At 38.7% G+C, this 20,400-nt stretch overlaps 1 protein-coding gene across 5 annotated transcripts in view; it reads left to right on the top strand.

The window, feature by feature from the left end:
• BCAS3 (BCAS3 microtubule associated cell migration factor) overlaps positions 1-20,400 on the top strand; it is a 1,702,410-nt gene that overhangs the window by 918,621 nt on the left and 763,389 nt on the right. The window lies entirely within an intron of this gene.

Below are 20,400 nucleotides of genomic sequence, written 5' to 3'. Positions count from 1 at the left end.
GGGGTAAAGTGTTGGCCAGCACTACAAAGGAAAACGATTTGAGGGCACTTATTTCAGATGTATATATCATAGGTAAAAAGGCGCTGGTAATCTTAATATATCACGTGTTATAAAAATTAATAGGTGATTTAAAGTGTAATATATGTGATTAAAAATTGCTACAAATATATATATGATCTACTATTGGTGCAATTAGCAAAGAAAAGTGCATACCAGTGCAATTTCAATTCAGAAGTGTTTGTGCTTCTCAAAGTAAATTAATCCACAAAGGTGTGGATCAGTGAACCAATAAATAGATATATAAAGAATTCCATACAAAAATCACATAAGAATATATAAAAATATAAATATATAAATGTGCTCCAAGTAGTGTTTAAAAGTCCAGGCAATAGCATGCAATCAAAATTGTGCTTGGTGGATTCTTATTAATCCCTTCACAGTGCTCCAGGTGCTGGGATGTGACAACCGTCAATTAAGAAGTGCTTGTGCTTCTCAAAGTAAATTAATCCACAAAGGTGTGGATCAGTGAACCAATAAATAAATATATAAAGAATTCCATACAAAAATCACATAAGAATATATAAAAAAATCACATAAGAATATATAAAAAAGTATAAATATATAAATGTGCTCCAAGTAGTGTTTAAAAGTCCAAGCAATAGCATGCAATCAAAATTGTGCTTGGTGAATTCTTATTAATCCATTCACAGTGCTCCAGGTGCTGGGATGTGACAACCGTGGCCTCTTACCAGCTAGCAGCAGGTCACAAGGACCCCCAACGCCTGTGATCCCTTTATTGGGTGGATCAAACCTCTCCTCGATTGCTTGGATCTCTGGCTCCTATATTACTCGAGTTGGACCATGTAGTCCCCCCATAAACATAAAAATATATAGAAGAAAAAATAGCCTCCAATAGTGAAATACTGTTTTATTCTCCAAAAAACATACACTATAAGGTGACAATTAGCCTCTTACTATTTGTTGTGCCCTCCTGGCACTGGGCAATTCGGCAGTACAAAATCGTTTTTTTGGGTCTTAGGAAGATATTCTCCGGGGATCTGCAGCACCCTGTATCTCCTTTCCCCCTTTCTTTGTATTGCAGCGGTGGATGTGTATCCCAGCCTCTGTTCCGAATGCCTCTGTGTGTTACTTCCGGGTTAGCATTGACCACCACTTATTTCAGATGATTGCAAAATGAGCAAACAGTGTGACCAGGCAGTGGGGAAAGCAAGAAGAATTCTAGAATACATTACTAGAAGTATCACCAGCAGGAGGAAGGAGGTTCTAATTCCACTATATAGGTCTTTAGTCAAACCTCATTTAGAAAACCTCACTATTATTGATAAGATAGAACGAGTCCAGAAACAGGTAACAAAAATGGTGAAAGATCTGAGAGATAAACCATATCAAGTGAAACTTAAAGAGGAAGTAAAGTCAGCATTTTTTTTGTCTTTTTTATTACCTGCATCGCATACTAGCACATTATATGACACTTAACTGCAAGCGAAGCCCTCGTCGCCCTTGCGGTAGGCCGCACCCATCTTTGCCTGTCTTCCTCCTTTGTCTGCGGACTCCAGCTGTGCTACAGGGCTCTGAAGAAATGGCATGAGCGGCCGTTCCTTCAGGACGCATGTGCCAATGACGTCATCAGAAAATTATACAGTAAATATCTCCTAAACGGTGCGAGTTTAGGAGATTTTTATAGAACCTGTAGGTAAGCCTTATTATAGGCTTACCTAGGGGTACAAACATTAGAGGGAAGTTTGCAACCACTTTAATATGTACAGTCTTAAGGAAAGGAGGGAGAGGGGAGACATGACTGAAACCTTTAAATACATCAAGGAGGGCAGTATTTTCAATATGAAACAAAAATAAAGAACACGGGGACATGACCTCAAACTAACAGTAGTAAAGTTCAAAACTAATCTTAGAAAGTATTTTTTTACTGAAAGAGTAGTTGATGCTTGGAATAAGCTTCCAGCAGAGGTAGTATGCCAGTCAACAGTAAATGGCTTTAACCACTTCAGCTCCGGAAGGTTTACCACCCTTCATGACAAGGCCATTTTTTGCGATACAGCACTGCGCTACTTTAACTGACCTGTTCACAAACAGGTCGCCGCTCTGCCTGTTTCACAAACGATCGGCGGGTCCCAGCAGAAATCATGCCCAAACACAGTGGGAGTGGATTGCACGTGTGCGCCCAAGACCCAGAAGTGCAGAATCATGTACAGGTAGGTGATTCTACCCAGAGTGGCCGTCCTGCCGCAGTATGTATGCGTGGGGCAGTCGCAAAGTGGGTAAACATGCTTAACAAAAAATGGCAGACTTGATGGATCACTCTGTCCTTTTTCTGCCATAACTTTTATGTTTCTAAATATATTCAATTGTTTTGTTGTGTTCAGTAGGAAAACATCCCTGAAATCTGGTCAGAATTCCAGCATAATCTTGAATAATACTACTTTTTTTTAAAATGCTCTCCAAAAAACTCGGTGGGCCTTCCTGAAACAGGTGTATTGATTCTGAGATTGTGTGACATTTTATTAGTATACAGCTGAACTCCATTCAGATGATAATAAGCCTTTTGAAGACATTTGATGGAAACATATTTATGCTTTATTTCACTTGATTTTTATTAGAAGCGATAAGATAAATGGACAATTACATAGCACAAGGGTACTATGCGATAGCATTAACAAAGTCAAAAGGAGTTTCCCCCTGCAAATGTTGGACATAAGCAATGATGCAGATTTTAGCAGAGCCAAGCCTGGAATTGCAATGCACTTCTTTTCCAAAAGAGCCCTTCAACTGGGGACCATGGAACTAGAAAAACAATATAGTCATCCATAGAAACCAAAAAGAGGTACCGTTCATACTTGTGGGCAAAAAGACAATTCCAAGTTGGAGAGGGTCAGAAGAAAGACAGTTCCAAGTTGGAGAGGGTAGGAGGAAGAGATGAAAAGGTAAGATAGAAAAAGAAAGAGAGAAAAAAGGAAAAGGGGGGAGGAGGCCATCTCTGTCCCAGAGGCTCACTATTGGTATATAAACAAGTCGTATTAGAGTAAAGTTCCAGGAAGCACATAGACTGTTGTGTTGATGGAAAGTAATCTAGCCAGGGCTGCCAGGTATGTAAGAATTTATCGTGTGTCAGTATCACCGTCAGTTTTTCAATCACCAGGGTACTGTGCCCCCAACTTTTCACTTTGTCTAAGTTGAGAATCAGTGCCCTCCACACTTGTGCAGTTGTCTGTTTAGTTGCTGAGAATATATGGGTCACAAGAGTGCACTCTCGCTTGGTAGCTCCTTCTGTCGGTTTGTGCAGGAGCGCCTCCCAAGGGTAAATTTATGTGTGACACTGAATTGACAGTGTTATAGACCCCCTATCCACAGTCGTTTGACCTTAGGGCATGTCAACCATATATGCTTCATGTCTCCTAGGTCTGAGCATCCGCAAAAGTATGTAGAAGGGTAGGTAGGGAGGCATTTAGCAATTCCAGCCAGTGAAGTACCACCGGGACAACACTTTGAAGGAGTTTTCTAAAGTTGGTATATTATGGGAGGAGCAGAATAATGCCTCCCAACTTTTATTCCAACTCTCAGGTGTTTGCATGGCACCAAAGTACCTTTCCTAATTGGAGCAGTAAGATGGGGTACGCAAGTTATAATTGTTTAGTATGGAGGAGTATAATAAAGAGATAAGACCTTGGGTTTTGGGGGATGTCCGACATCTGGTTTCAAATTCCATTGTGGTCCTTGAACAGTCATGTTTTTTGTCAGGGATTCCTACAAATGACGAATTTGGAGGTAGTGAAATTTCTCAGAATCTGGAATGTCTTATGTGTCCTTGGGGAAAACATATTTATGTTTTCACAGCAAAAGAGGTTAGCACTTGTATAGTAAACGTTTTTCAGTTTGTCTTTTTTTTTTTTACTATGGACTAGCGGCTGCTGTAAGCAAAACAACGTACCTGTACGTTGCTGCCCCACCCGGCTCTCGCTGTGCTAATGACTCACGGTCAGAACCTGCTGATCGGCTGTGTGCAATCACAGCCCAGAGCTCTTGTGTTGATGAACAATACAAAGCTCTGTAGGAAGGGAGCAATATGTCAGTTTCTCATCCCTGCTAAATAAAAGCAGCACACTGTACACGCATTACACATAGTTAAGCACATATTTAACCACTTCCTGCAAACCAACATACCTGTACATCGGCTTGAGCAGCTGCAGGCATCAACCCGGTACCGTCTTTTAGAGCCGGCGGTCGGCTTTCAGGAGATAACAACCGATGCTGTAGATTTCAGCAGCAGCTCGTCCGTTATCCCAGCAAGCGGGAGGGGACGTTTCTCCCCTCCCGCCGCCTTCTGCGCCTCTGCCTGGGTCTCCCGGCCCACCATCCGCCGGCTGGTTGGAGTCCCGAATGAAGTCGTATTCGGCTTTGATCGGGTCTCCGATCATGTAACCCGAAAGTGACATGCCAACGTCACTTCCGGTTTACTCGGATGCCATGGTGCCGATTTAAAAAAACTGGCAGTATTCAAAAATGCAGATTTCTGCATTTTAAAAGCTTTAAAGTGCAGTGGTGGGGGTCTGGGGTCTTTTAGACCCCAGATTCCTCCATAATCCTCCCTCCTGATCCCTCCTTCCTGTCACTGCCTATCACTGTCATAACGGATGTTTACATTCCTTGTGGCAGCAATAAAAGTGATCAGATTTTTATTATTTTTAAAAAAACTGTGTTAAAACTGAAAAAAATAAAATAAATAGAATTTTATATATATATATATAAAGTTTTGGGATTCTAAGTAATTTTCTAGCAAAAAATACTGATTTTAACTTGTGAACAACATGTGTCAGAAAGAAGTGTGAAGATTGGTGGTGGCGCTACCTCTGAAATAAAAATAAATATAAAGAATGCCCCTTGTGAAGTGTAAGGGGAAGTGTACTGGTAGACAATAACCCACAAATGGTGCAATATCTAAAAATAATAATAAATGGATAACGAAGATATATTCAAATCAAATAATACATGCGAAGAAATTGTATATATATATATATAAACCGATGTTGTGACAAAAGACCCACAACCGAAGATATGTGAGTGATTTCCAAATGAATGTGCCACTTGATCTGTAACAACGTGAGTGAAAACATATAAATAAAAATAAAAAAGTGGATAAGTGAAATTCCACGAGTGGCCACTAGGTGGCGCAAATAGCTTGGTACAACCTGTATGTTGATGTATGGAGATGTTCCTTTTCGAGATGAACGAGCAGTCAGAGTAGTCAGCGGCGGGTGCCCTGAGTGCTCACATGAAAGGAAAAATACCCCATGGTGAATAAAAGTAACATACAGTTGTAAATAAGCGGCGTAGTAGACTCACTCGTACAGTAGATCAGGGTCAGAATAGTCGTGTTCGCCGGGAGGCTTCCGCGTTCCACGGCCGACAACCGGAAGTGACGTTTGACGTCGGAGACTCCGCCCTACGCGTTTCGTCACAATGACGTCAACTGGAGCGGCGTCAACATAGCGTACTCCCGGAATATTTATAGCCGCCCGTATCCAGGTAACGGAGGGGACGGAACAAACACCGCCATATTGCTACTCCCTCTCCGGAAGCCATATTACTCAGCCACTAGCTTCATTATGGATGTGCAGGGGAACGGCCATACTTCATCATATCTGATCTCATTAATTTGTCCGAGTGTGCTACGAGCCTTTAGCTTACTAAAAACATAACTTTATTGTGATCATATAAAACATGCTAAAAAAGCCCGGATTATAAAAAGTGAAGAATAGATAAAAGAATATACATAAAAAAGAGGGCCATATCTACGTATATATCATACAAAGATAAAAAAATATATATAAGTGTGAAGAAAAATTGTGAGATATATATACATAAATATATATAAAAACTAAAAAATACAAAATATAAAATATAAAATATAAGAGAGTGTGAATGCAAAAATCCTCGAACTATACAGGACAGGTCTTATGCAGTCTATGTAAACACGCAAGGGGCATCAAAAGTGGGGATGGTTCAGTGCGGATAAAAACTATATATTTGTGTGATACCTGTGCATAGGATTCAGGACATGGAACAATGTGCATATATATGTGTCAATATTACTAGGTGAAAAGGAAAAACAAAAGAGGGTGGTACACACCAATGTGTCAGCGATCAATGATGCTGGATGAGAAGGTCAGGTGCCATGAAAAAAGGAAACAAAAAAAAGGAAACAAATAAAGGACGGAAAGTCCACATGTATATCCAAAGGTGGATACTGATGTGAAAGAAAATTGTAATAGATACATGAAAAAGAATACGTACAGTGCGGAGCAAGAAAAAATTTTTTTAAAAATTTTTTAAAATTTATAAACTTATTTTGATGAGACTGATAAGCTAAAAGAAGTAAAAAATATATATAGTATAAAATAAATATAAAAAGGTAATTCATATAACTGTATCAAGGAGGGCATGGGAGGAAAAACAGAAATGTATTTGAAAGAAATCAAATATATATTCAAAAAAATATTCAAAAAATGCTATATTCAAAAGAATATGAGGATGGAGCACTAAATTGTGTACTTTGGGTAGCAAAAAAAGAGAGAGAGGAATTCCATAGATGCTGGATGAGAAGGGTGGTTCAAAACATACCTAAGTGTAAAAAACGGTATGTTTTACGGTTAAGGTAAACAGATGATAGAAAGCCGCAAATCATTAGTAAAACGTCTAATGGTAAAAAAGACTGGTTTTTAAGAGCTTTCTAAATAAGACTATATAAAAGGACTGGTTATATATAAAAGTAAAAAATATATTTTTATAAAATATCCTTTTAAATGTTTAAAAAATATAAAAATTGTATAAAAAAGTGTATAAAAAAGGGGGGGAGGATAAAAAGAGTTCATGTATCCGTAATAAAGCAGTTCAGGTCTATGTCAGTATTTAGTCCTTCGGGCCGGAGAGATCTCATCAAGTAAATCCACTTGGTTTCATTGCGTGAAACCATTCTGCGTTTATTACTACCTCTCCAATCGTCTTTGATCTTGTCTATCCCATAAAAAATAAGGCCCGAGGGATCTTGACCATGTGCCTCTTTAAAGTGCCTGGAAAGGGTGTGTTTCTCAAACCCCTTTCTAATGTTTTTGACATGTTCGCGTATCCTGACGTACAACTGTCGGGTAGTTCTTCCTATGTACTGTAAGTGACATGGGCACTCAATGACATATGTCACATAGGAGCTAGTGCACGTGATGGTATCTTTTATCCTGAACAACTCTCCTGTGGTGCTAGAAGTAAAGTTGGTGATCTTCCTCGGCTGTTTTTTATTCGTTTTACACGGTAGGCATTTCCTGCATCTAAAAAAGCCATTAAGGCTAGTCGGAAGAGTGATCCGTTTTGGAGGGTTAATCACATTTTTCACCAGTTTGTCTCTTAGAGTTGGGGCTCTTCTGTATATAAAGGTAGGTTTCTTTGGTAGAATTTTCTTAAGTGTCTTGTCTGCTGCAAGGATGGGCCAATGTTTTTTAATTATTCTTTCCACCTCTTTATGCTGTCTGTTAAAACCGGTGATGAAGGCAAATTCATAGTCGTTCTTCTTTTCTTTTTTATCTTTATCCCTAATGAGTTCCTCCCTATTCATATCTCTCACTATTTCCTTAAGGTTTCTCATTTCCTTCTTGTTATATCCCTTCTCAATAAATCTCTCTATAAGGAGATCTGCTTGTATGTCGTAATCCCGGGCATTACTACAGTTCCTGCGTATACGTAACAACTGTCCTTTGGGGATATTCCCCAGCCATTTAGGATGGTGGCAGCTCCTCTTAGGTATGTAGCCGTTCTTATCGGTCTTTTTAAAAAATGTTTTACTGAAAATACTTCCATCCTGTTTGAACAGCTCTAGGTCCAGATAGGATATTGTTTGTTTGTCCCAATTGCCTGTAAATGATAATCCATATCTGTTTCCACTGATTTCGTCAAAGAAAGTCTGTAAACTTTCAACATCCCCTCGCCAAATCAGGATGATATCATCTATATATCTCTTATAGTATTGCAAATTGGGTCTTTCTACACTAAAAATCTGTTCCTCCTCCCATTTCTGCATAAAAATATTTGCAACACTAGGTGCATATTTGGCTCCCATCGCGACGCCCTTGGTTTGTTCGTAATACTTCCCCTTATACCAAAAATAATTGGAATTCATGGCCATTTGCAGGCCCTCAAGAATAAAGTGCATCTGTGCTTGTCTGAGGTCAGTGTATTTGTGCAGCGCCCATTCAACACTGTCTAACCCATCACTCTGTATGATGTTAGTATATAGGGAATTTACATCAATAGTTACCAGAAGGTCTTCTTCTGTGACAGTTAAATTTTTAATTTCATTTAATAGTTGTTTACTATCCCTAAGATATGATCTCCCCTTGGGAACCAGGGGCTGCAAGAATTTATCTAAATACTCCCCTAGACGTGAGTGCACTGAATTAATGCCACTCACTATGGGGCGTCCTGGGGGCTTTTTTTCATCTTTGTGAATCTTGGGTAAAAAATATATAACAGGGGTTCTTGCTTCTTCCAACTGGAGATATTCCGCTTCCTTACTATTTAAAATGCCCATCCTCTTTCCTTTTTCAATAAAATCTTTTAAAACTTTTTGTAGTCTCATCTTAGGGTTTCCACGAAGTTTCTTGTACGTGTCTTCTGCGCTTAATAGCCTTTCCAACTCCTCCTCATATTCTTTTTGGTTTAAAATGACCAAACCACCCCCTTTGTCAGCGGGTCTGATGACAATCCCCTTCTTTTTTTCAAGTTTTCTTATTGTGTCCCAAATATTCTTCTCTTTCCTCCTCTCAATTTTCAAGTTCCTAATTTCATCCTCTACCATTCGTTTGAACACTTCCAGATTTTCGTTTTGTGGATTTTTGGGATTGAAGGTCGATTTGTTTTTTAAACTAGTGTGTTTAAATTTAGTGGGTGCTGGGGGGGTGGTTTTGTTTTTCTTGATCTCAAAGAATTTCTTTATGTTAATCTTTCTGATATATTTTTGAAGATCGATGTAGGCTTCAAACTTGTCCAAATTCTTATCAGGGGCATATTTTAGGCCTAAATCCAAGATTTTTAATTCCTCCTCATCAAACGTTATTCCACTGAGATTGAATATTCCTTTTCCTAGTAAACCCTTCTTCTTTTTCTTTGTCCCTCCTCGTTTTCCCCTTGGTTTTCGTTTCTTCCGTATTCGAAGTACCTCGGTGGTTCTTCCCTCCTGTTGGAATTGAACCCTTCTGGTCTCCATATTTCTCCTTGATATCCTTGGGGTCTTGGACCTCTCTGTTCCCCCCTCCATGGAGTGTGTCGGCCATTGGGTGGCCCCTGGTATCCTCTTGGTGCTCCCCATTGTCCTTCTCGTCTCCAGGGTTGTTGCCACCCTTGGTTCCTCCCACGGTCCTGTTGCCATCCATTTCGTCTTCCTTGTTCCTGTTGCCATCCGTGGTTCCTCCAGTCGTTGAAATGTCTTGGTGGGGCCCCTCCTCTTGGGGGCCTTCCCCGGTTGCCCCTTGGAAAAAAATTTCCATCTCTGGGGGGGCCTTGATCCTCGTATCGGACTTCTGGACGGTAATTTAACGGGGCAAATCTATTGGATGTACTAACCCGGGCTTGATTTGTTCCTGGAGTTCTATTTGCTCTGGTATTGGTGTGTGTGTTGGACCTAGAGTTAGACGTTGATGGTTCTGGTTCCCAGTCTGTATCCATATTATCTTCAATTTCGGTTCCTGGAGTCCTGGGTGTCCTGGGGGTGCCTATTTCCAACCAGGGATCGTTCTCATCATCTCCTATTTCAGAGGGGTCCCTGGATGTTAAATCAATGGGATCCACACTGCTGCCTTGTCCATTATAGAGTTCATCCAATTGCCATTTATAAACGTTTTGGTTTCTGTAATCCAAAATATCTCTTTTGTATTTCTTTTGCTTCTTAGCCTGTATCGTTTTATCATATTTTAATATAGATTCTTGTAAGCTCTTCTCCTTATTTTTGTACTCCGTTGTTTCTGCGTGGGGGGCTAGTTGTTCCTTCAGTTGGACAATTGTGGTTTCTATTTTCTTTAATTTATATTGTCTCCTCTTAATAATGATACCCAACAGTTCCTTTTCACATTTGTTGAAGAAGTGATACCATTCCTCCAGCAAAGCGGTGTCTGTAATGTGGTCATTAGGAGATATATCCCACCTTAGTCTCCTAGGTGTTATGCCCTCTCGGCTGTATTTTTCTAGGGTGGCGATATCCCACCAGACCCTTAATTGCTTCTCCATGTTTTGTTTTAGTTGTTTGAAGGAGCCCTCCATATCTTGTCTTTGAATTATCGTGACTTGGTCAAAAATCTCTTCCACATTAACATTTCTCCCAGTCATATATTTAAATATATCCATTGCTGCTAGGTCTGGTTGTATACCCCCAAAGTGGTAGACACAGATAGTAATAAAGAAATATGACCAGCGCTACGGACTAGGTGTTTGGGAGAGAAATATATTAGATAGAGGTGTAAGCTGCCCCAATCAGACCTTGGGGTTAAGGTGCAAGTGTTATAAAAGAAGTGTGAAGATTGGTGGTGGCGCTACCTCTGAAATAAAAATAAATATAAAGAATGCCCCTTGTGAAGTGTAAGGGGAAGTGTACTGGTAGACAATAACCCACAAATGGTGCAATATCTAAAAATAATAATAAATGGATAACGAAGATATATTCAAATCAAATAATACATGCGAAGAAATTGTATATATATATATATAAACCGATGTTGTGACAAAAGACCCACAACCGAAGATATGTGAGTGATTTCCAAATGAATGTGCCACTTGATCTGTAACAACGTGAGTGAAAACATATAAATAAAAATAAAAAAGTGGATAAGTGAAATTCCACGAGTGGCCACTAGGTGGCGCAAATAGCTTGGTACAACCTGTATGTTGATGTATGGAGATGTTCCTTTTCGAGATGAACGAGCAGTCAGAGTAGTCAGCGGCGGGTGCCCTGAGTGCTCACATGAAAGGAAAAATACCCCATGGTGAATAAAAGTAACATACAGTTGTAAATAAGCGGCGTAGTAGACTCACTCGTACAGTAGATCAGGGTCAGAATAGTCGTGTTCGCCGGGAGGCTTCCGCGTTCCACGGCCGACAACCGGAAGTGACGTTTGACGTCGGAGACTCCGCCCTACGCGTTTCGTCACAATGACGTCAACTGGAGCGGCGTCAACATAGCGTACTCCCGGAATATTTATAGCCGCCCGTATCCAGGTAACGGAGGGGACGGAACAAACACCGCCATATTGCTACTCCCTCTCCGGAAGCCATATTACTCAGCCACTAGCTTCATTATGGATGTGCAGGGGAACGGCCATACTTCATCATATCTGATCTCATTAATTTGTCCGAGTGTGCTACGAGCCTTTAGCTTACTAAAAACATAACTTTATTGTGATCATATAAAACATGCTAAAAAAGCCCGGATTATAAAAAGTGAAGAATAGATAAAAGAATATACATAAAAAAGAGGGCCATATCTACGTATATATCATACAAAGATAAAAAAATATATATAAGTGTGAGGAAAAATTGTGAGATATATATACATAAATATATATAAAAACTAAAAAATACAAAATATAAAATATAAAATATAAGAGAGTGTGAATGCAAAAATCCTCGAACTATACAGGACAGGTCTTATGCAGTCTATGTAAACACGCAAGGGGCATCAAAAGTGGGGATGGTTCAGTGCGGATAAAAACTATATATTTGTGTGATACCTGTGCATAGGATTCAGGACATGGAACAATGTGCATATATATGTGTCAATATTACTAGGTGAAAAGGAAAAACAAAAGAGGGTGGTACACACCAATGTGTCAGCGATCAATGATGCTGGATGAGAAGGTCAGGTGCCATGAAAAAAGGAAACAAAAAAAAGGAAACAAATAAAGGACGGAAAGTCCACATGTATATCCAAAGGTGGATACTGATGTGAAAGAAAATTGTAATAGATACATGAAAAAGAATACGTACAGTGCGGAGCAAGAAAAAATTTTTTTAAAAATTTTTTAAAATTTATAAACTTATTTTGATGAGACTGATAAGCTAAAAGAAGTAAAAAATATATATAGTATAAAATAAATATAAAAAGGTAATTCATATAACTGTATCAAGGAGGGCATGGGAGGAAAAACAGAAATGTATTTGAAAGAAATCAAATATATATTCAAAAAAATATTCAAAAAATGCTATATTCAAAAGAATATGAGGATGGAGCACTAAATTGTGTACTTTGGGTAGCAAAAAAAGAGAGAGAGGAATTCCATAGATGCTGGATGAGAAGGGTGGTTCAAAACATACCTAAGTGTAAAAAACGGTATGTTTTACGGTTAAGGTAAACAGATGATAGAAAGCCGCAAATCATTAGTAAAACGTCTAATGGTAAAAAAGACTGGTTTTTAAGAGCTTTCTAAATAAGACTATATAAAAGGACTGGTTATATATAAAAGTAAAAAATATATTTTTATAAAATATCCTTTTAAATGTTTAAAAAATATAAAAATTGTATAAAAAAGTGTATAAAAAAGGGGGGGAGGATAAAAAGAGTTCATGTATCCGTAATAAAGCAGTTCAGGTCTATGTCAGTATTTAGTCCTTCGGGCCGGAGAGATCTCATCAAGTAAATCCACTTGGTTTCATTGCGTGAAACCATTCTGCGTTTATTACTACCTCTCCAATCGTCTTTGATCTTGTCTATCCCATAAAAAATAAGGCCCGAGGGATCTTGACCATGTGCCTCTTTAAAGTGCCTGGAAAGGGTGTGTTTCTCAAACCCCTTTCTAATGTTTTTGACATGTTCGCGTATCCTGACGTACAACTGTCGGGTAGTTCTTCCTATGTACTGTAAGTGACATGGGCACTCAATGACATATGTCACATAGGAGCTAGTGCACGTGATGGTATCTTTTATCCTGAACAACTCTCCTGTGGTGCTAGAAGTAAAGTTGGTGATCTTCCTCGGCTGTTTTTTATTCGTTTTACACGGTAGGCATTTCCTGCATCTAAAAAAGCCATTAAGGCTAGTCGGAAGAGTGATCCGTTTTGGAGGGTTAATCACATTTTTCACCAGTTTGTCTCTTAGAGTTGGGGCTCTTCTGTATATAAAGGTAGGTTTCTTTGGTAGAATTTTCTTAAGTGTCTTGTCTGCTGCAAGGATGGGCCAATGTTTTTTAATTATTCTTTCCACCTCTTTATGCTGTCTGTTAAAACCGGTGATGAAGGCAAATTCATAGTCGTTCTTCTTTTCTTTTTTATCTTTATCCCTAATGAGTTCCTCCCTATTCATATCTCTCACTATTTCCTTAAGGTTTCTCATTTCCTTCTTGTTATATCCCTTCTCAATAAATCTCTCTATAAGGAGATCTGCTTGTATGTCGTAATCCCGGGCATTACTACAGTTCCTGCGTATACGTAACAACTGTCCTTTGGGGATATTCCCCAGCCATTTAGGATGGTGGCAGCTCCTCTTAGGTATGTAGCCGTTCTTATCGGTCTTTTTAAAAAATGTTTTACTGAAAATACTTCCATCCTGTTTGAACAGCTCTAGGTCCAGATAGGATATTGTTTGTTTGTCCCAATTGCCTGTAAATGATAATCCATATCTGTTTCCACTGATTTCGTCAAAGAAAGTCTGTAAACTTTCAACATCCCCTCGCCAAATCAGGATGATATCATCTATATATCTCTTATAGTATTGCAAATTGGGTCTTTCTACACTAAAAATCTGTTCCTCCTCCCATTTCTGCATAAAAATATTTGCAACACTAGGTGCATATTTGGCTCCCATCGCGACGCCCTTGGTTTGTTCGTAATACTTCCCCTTATACCAAAAATAATTGGAATTCATGGCCATTTGCAGGCCCTCAAGAATAAAGTGCATCTGTGCTTGTCTGAGGTCAGTGTATTTGTGCAGCGCCCATTCAACACTGTCTAACCCATCACTCTGTATGATGTTAGTATATAGGGAATTTACATCAATAGTTACCAGAAGGTCTTCTTCTGTGACAGTTAAATTTTTAATTTCATTTAATAGTTGTTTACTATCCCTAAGATATGATCTCCCCTTGGGAACCAGGGGCTGCAAGAATTTATCTAAATACTCCCCTACAGCCGAGAGGGCATAACACCTAGGAGACTAAGGTGGGATATATCTCCTAATGACCACATTACAGACACCGCTTTGCTGGAGGAATGGTATCACTTCTTCAACAAATGTGAAAAGGAACTGTTGGGTATCATTATTAAGAGGAGACAATATAAATTAAAGAAAATAGAAACCACAATTGTCCAACTGAAGGAACAACTAGCCCCCCACGCAGAAACAACGGAGTACAAAAATAAGGAGAAGAGCTTACAAGAATCTATATTAAAATATGATAAAACGATACAGGCTAAGAAGCAAAAGAAATACAAAAGAGATATTTTGGATTACAGAAACCAAAACGTTTATAAATGGCAATTGGATGAACTCTATAATGGACAAGGCAGCAGTGTGGATCCCATTGATTTAACATCCAGGGACCCCTCTGAAATAGGAGATGATGAGAACGATCCCTGGTTGGAAATAGGCACCCCCAGGACACCCAGGACTCCAGGAACCGAAATTGAAGATAATATGGATACAGACTGGGAACCAGAACCATCAACGTCTAACTCTAGGTCCAACACACACACCAATACCAGAGCAAATAGAACTCCAGGAACAAATCAAGCCCGGGTTAGTACATCCAATAGATTTGCCCCGTTAAATTACCGTCCAGAAGTCCGATACGAGGATCAAGGCCCCCCCAGAGATGGAAATTTTTTTCCAAGGGGCAACCGGGGAAGGCCCCCGAGAGGAGGGGCCCCACCAAGACATTTCAACGACTGGAGGAACCACGGATGGCAACAGGAACAAGGAAGACGAAATGGATGGCAACAGGACCGTGGGAGGAACCAAGGGTGGCAACAACCCTGGAGACGAGAAGGACAATGGGGAGCACCAAGAGGATACCAGGGGCCACCCAATGGCCGACACACTCCATGGAGGGGGGAACAGAGAGGTCCAAGACCCCAAGGATATCAAGGAGAAATATGGAGACCAGAAGGGTTCAATTCCAACAGGAGGGAAGAACCACCGAGGTACTTCGAATACGGAAGAAACGAAAACCAAGGGGAAAACGAGGAGGGACAAAGAAAAAGAAGAAGGGTTTACTAGGAAAAGGAATATTCAATCTCAGTGGAATAACGTTTGATGAGGAGGAATTAAAAATCTTGGATTTAGGCCTAAAATATGCCCCTGATAAGAATTTGGACAAGTTTGAAGCCTACATCGATCTTCAAAAATATATCAGAAAGATTAACATAAAGAAATTCTTTGAGATCAAGAAAAACAAAACCACCCCCCCAGCACCCACTAAATTTAAACACACTAGTTTAAAAAACAAATCGACCTTCAATCCCAAAAATCCACAAAACGAAAATCTGGAAGTGTTCAAACGAATGGTAGAGGATGAAATTAGGAACTTGAAAATTGAGAGGAGGAAAGAGAAGAATATTTGGGACACAATAAGAAAACTTGAAAAAAAGAAGGGGATTGTCATCAGACCCGCTGACAAAGGGGGTGGTTTGGTCATTTTAAACCAAAAAGAATATGAGGAGGAGTTGGAAAGGCTATTAAGCGCAGAAGACACGTACAAGAAACTTCGTGGAAACCCTAAGATGAGACTACAAAAAGTTTTAAAGGATTTTATTGAAAAAGGAAAGAGGATGGGCATTTTAAATAGTAAGGAAGCGGAATATCTCCAGTTGGAAGAAGCAAGAACCCCTGTTATATATTTTTTACCCAAGATTCACAAAGATGAAAAAAAGCCCCCAGGACGCCCCATAGTGAGTGGCATTAATTCAGTGCACTCACGTCTAGGGGAGTATTTAGATAAATTCTTGCAGCCCCTGGTTCCCAAGGGGAGATCATATCTTAGGGATAGTAAACAACTATTAAATGAAATTAAAAATTTAACTGTCACAGAAGAAGACCTTCTGGTAACTATTGATGTAAATTCCCTATATACTAACATCATACAGAGTGATGGGTTAGACAGTGTTGAATGGGCGCTGCACAAATACACTGACCTCAGACAAGCACAGATGCACTTTATTCTTGAGGGCCTGCAAATGGCCATGAATTCCAATTATTTTTGGTATAAGGGGAAGTATTACGAACAAACCAAGGGCGTCGCGATGGGAGCCAAATATGCACCTAGTGTTGCAAATATTTTTATGCAGAAATGGGAGGAGGAACAGATTTTTAGTGTAGAAAGACCCAATTTGCAATACTATAAGAGATATATAGATGATATCATCCTGATTTGGCGAGGGGATGTTGAAAGTTTACAGACTTTCTTTGACGAAATCAGTGGAAACAGATATGGATTATCATTTACAGGCAATTGGGACAAACAAACAATATCCTATCTGGACCTAGAGCTGTTCAAACAGGATGGAAGTATTTTCAGTAAAACATTTTTTAAAAAGACCGATAAGAACGGCTACATACCTAAGAGGAGCTGCCACCATCCTAAATGGCTGGGGAATATCCCCAAAGGACAGTTGTTACGTATACGCAGGAACTGTAGTAATGCCCGGGATTACGACATACAAGCAGATCTCCTTATAGAGAGATTTATTGAGAAGGGATATAACAAGAAGGAAATGAGAAACCTTAAGGAAATAGTGAGAGATATGAATAGGGAGGAACTCATTAGGGATAAAGATAAAAAAGAAAAGAAGAACGACTATGAATTTGCCTTCATCACCGGTTTTAACAGACAGCATAAAGAGGTGGAAAGAATAATTAAAAAACATTGGCCCATCCTTGCAGCAGACAAGACACTTAAGAAAATTCTACCAAAGAAACCTACCTTTATATACAGAAGAGCCCCAACTCTAAGAGACAAACTGGTGAAAAATGTGATTAACCCTCCAAAACGGATCACTCTTCCGACTAGCCTTAATGGCTTTTTTAGATGCAGGAAATGCCTACCGTGTAAAACGAATAAAAAACAGCCGAGGAAGATCACCAACTTTACTTCTAGCACCACAGGAGAGTTGTTCAGGATAAAAGATACCATCACGTGCACTAGCTCCTATGTGACATATGTCATTGAGTGCCCATGTCACTTACAGTACATAGGAAGAACTACCCGACAGTTGTACGTCAGGATACGCGAACATGTCAAAAACATTAGAAAGGGGTTTGAGAAACACACCCTTTCCAGGCACTTTAAAGAGGCACATGGTCAAGATCCCTCGGGCCTTATTTTTTATGGGATAGACAAGATCAAAGACGATTGGAGAGGTAGTAATTAACGCAGAATGGTTTCACGCAATGAAACCAAGTGGATTTACTTGATGAGATCTCTCCGGCCCGAAGGACTAAATACTGACATAGACCTGAACTGCTTTATTACGGATACATGAACTCTTTTTATCCTCCCCCCCTTTTTTATACACTTTTTTATACAATTTTTATATTTTTTAAACATTTAAAAGGATATTTTATAAAAATATATTTTTTACTTTTATATATAACCAGTCCTTTTATATAGTCTTATTTAGAAAGCTCTTAAAAACCAGTCTTTTTTACCATTAGACGTTTTACTAATGATTTGCGGCTTTCTATCATCTGTTTACCTTAACCGTAAAACATACCGTTTTTTACACTTAGGTATGTTTTGAACCACCCTTCTCATCCAGCATCTATGGAATTCCTCTCTCTCTTTTTTTGCTACCCAAAGTACACAATTTAGTGCTCCATCCTCATATTCTTTTGAATATAGCATTTTTTGAATATTTTTTTGAATATATATTTGATTTCTTTCAAATACATTTCTGTTTTTCCTCCCATGCCCTCCTTGATACAGTTATATGAATTACCTTTTTATATTTATTTTATACTATATATATTTTTTACTTCTTTTAGCTTATCAGTCTCATCAAAATAAGTTTATAAATTTTAAAAAATTTTTAAAAAAATTTTTTCTTGCTCCGCACTGTACGTATTCTTTTTCATGTATCTATTACAATTTTCTTTCACATCAGTATCCACCTTTGGATATACATGTGGACTTTCCGTCCTTTATTTGTTTCCTTTTTTTTGTTTCCTTTTTTCATGGCACCTGACCTTCTCATCCAGCATCATTGATCGCTGACACATTGGTGTGTACCACCCTCTTTTGTTTTTCCTTTTCACCTAGTAATATTGACACATATATATGCACATTGTTCCATGTCCTGAATCCTATGCACAGGTATCACACAAATATATAGTTTTTATCCGCACTGAACCATCCCCACTTTTGATGCCCCTTGCGTGTTTACATAGACTGCATAAGACCTGTCCTGTATAGTTCGAGGATTTTTGCATTCACACTCTCTTATATTTTATATTTTATATTTTGTATTTTTTAGTTTTTATATATATTTATGTATATATATCTCACAATTTTTCTTCACACTTATATATATTTTTTTATCTTTGTATGATATATACGTAGATATGGCCCTCTTTTTTATGTATATTCTTTTATCTATTCTTCACTTTTTATAATCCGGGCTTTTTTAGCATGTTTTATATGATCACAATAAAGTTATGTTTTTAGTAAGCTAAAGGCTCGTAGCACACTCGGACAAATTAATGAGATCAGATATGATGAAGTATGGCCGTTCCCCTGCACATCCATAATGAAGCTAGTGGCTGAGTAATATGGCTTCCGGAGAGGGAGTAGCAATATGGCGGTGTTTGTTCCGTCCCCTCCGTTACCTGGATACGGGCGGCTATAAATATTCCGGGAGTACGCTATGTTGACGCCGCTCCAGTTGACGTCATTGTGACGAAACGCGTAGGGCGGAGTCTCCGACGTCAAACGTCACTTCCGGTTGTCGGCCGTGGAACGCGGAAGCCTCCCGGCGAACACGACTATTCTGACCCTGATCTACTGTACGAGTGAGTCTACTACGCCGCTTATTTACAACTGTATGTTACTTTTATTCACCATGGGGTATTTTTCCTTTCATGTGAGCACTCAGGGCACCCGCCGCTGACTACTCTGACTGCTCGTTCATCTCGAAAAGGAACATCTCCATACATCAACATACAGGTTGTACCAAGCTATTTGCGCCACCTAGTGGCCACTCGTGGAATTTCACTTATCCACTTTTTTATTTTTATTTATATGTTTTCACTCACGTTGTTACAGATCAAGTGGCACATTCATTTGGAAATCACTCACATATCTTCGGTTGTGGGTCTTTTGTCACAACATCGGTTTATATATATATATATATATACAATTTCTTCGCATGTATTATTTGATTTGAATATATCTTCGTTATCCATTTATTATTATTTTTAGATATTGCACCATTTGTGGGTTATTGTCTACCAGTACACTTCCCCTTACACTTCACAAGGGGCATTCTTTATATTTATTTTTATTTCAGAGGTAGCGCCACCACCAATCTTCACACTTCTTTTATAACACTTGCACCTTAACCCCAAGGTCTGATTGGGGCAGCTTACACCTCTATCTAATATATTTCTCTCCCAAACACCTAGTCCGTAGCGCTGGTCATATTTCTTTATTAACATGTGTCAGAAATAGGCTTGGTCCTTAAGTGGTTATAAATATAGTATTATCACTGATCACTGCATTAATGTCACTGGTGATGTCAGTGGCAGTTAGTCAGTTCCCCCCAGCATCAGTTAGTGTCAGATTGACAGCTGCAGTTTTGCAGTCCTGTTATAATTTGCTGATCATCGCCATTAGTAGTAAAAAAAAAAGAAAAATTACAGTATATACTGTATACCATAGTTTGTAGGCACAATAACTTTCACACATGCCAATCAATAAACACTTTTGAGGATTGACATGCAGCAAAATATATTTTGCCCAAAATTTATTAAGAAATTCAATTTTTTTTAAAATGTTTTATTGGATATGTTTTATAGCAGAAAGTAAAAAAATATTGTTTTTTTTATTTTTTTTATTTTTCATATTGTTTCATTTATATCGCAAAAAATAAAAAAAAATAAAAAAAAACGGTGGTGATCAAAAATCACCAAAAGAAAGCTCTATTTGTGTGAAAAAAAATATAAGTATCATTTGTGTACAGCATTGCATGACCACGCAAACGTGCAAATTAGGTCCATAATAATTCTGTACAAATGTGGAAAAGCCTAAGCGGGCAAATATTTATGTATTGCATTTTAGCTGTCAGTCACCTCTTTAACTAAAGGGACTTCAGTAAACTGTGCTGTCACTAATTGGTTGCTGTTGGATT

This window comes from Pelophylax lessonae, assembly GCF_965119305.1.
Source record: "Pelophylax lessonae genome assembly, chromosome: 2".
In the NCBI taxonomy this organism is placed as follows: domain Eukaryota; kingdom Metazoa; phylum Chordata; class Amphibia; order Anura; family Ranidae; genus Pelophylax; species Pelophylax lessonae.
The sequence above is the reverse complement of the archived record's forward strand: the minus strand, read 5'-3'. Positions and strand labels throughout refer to the sequence as shown.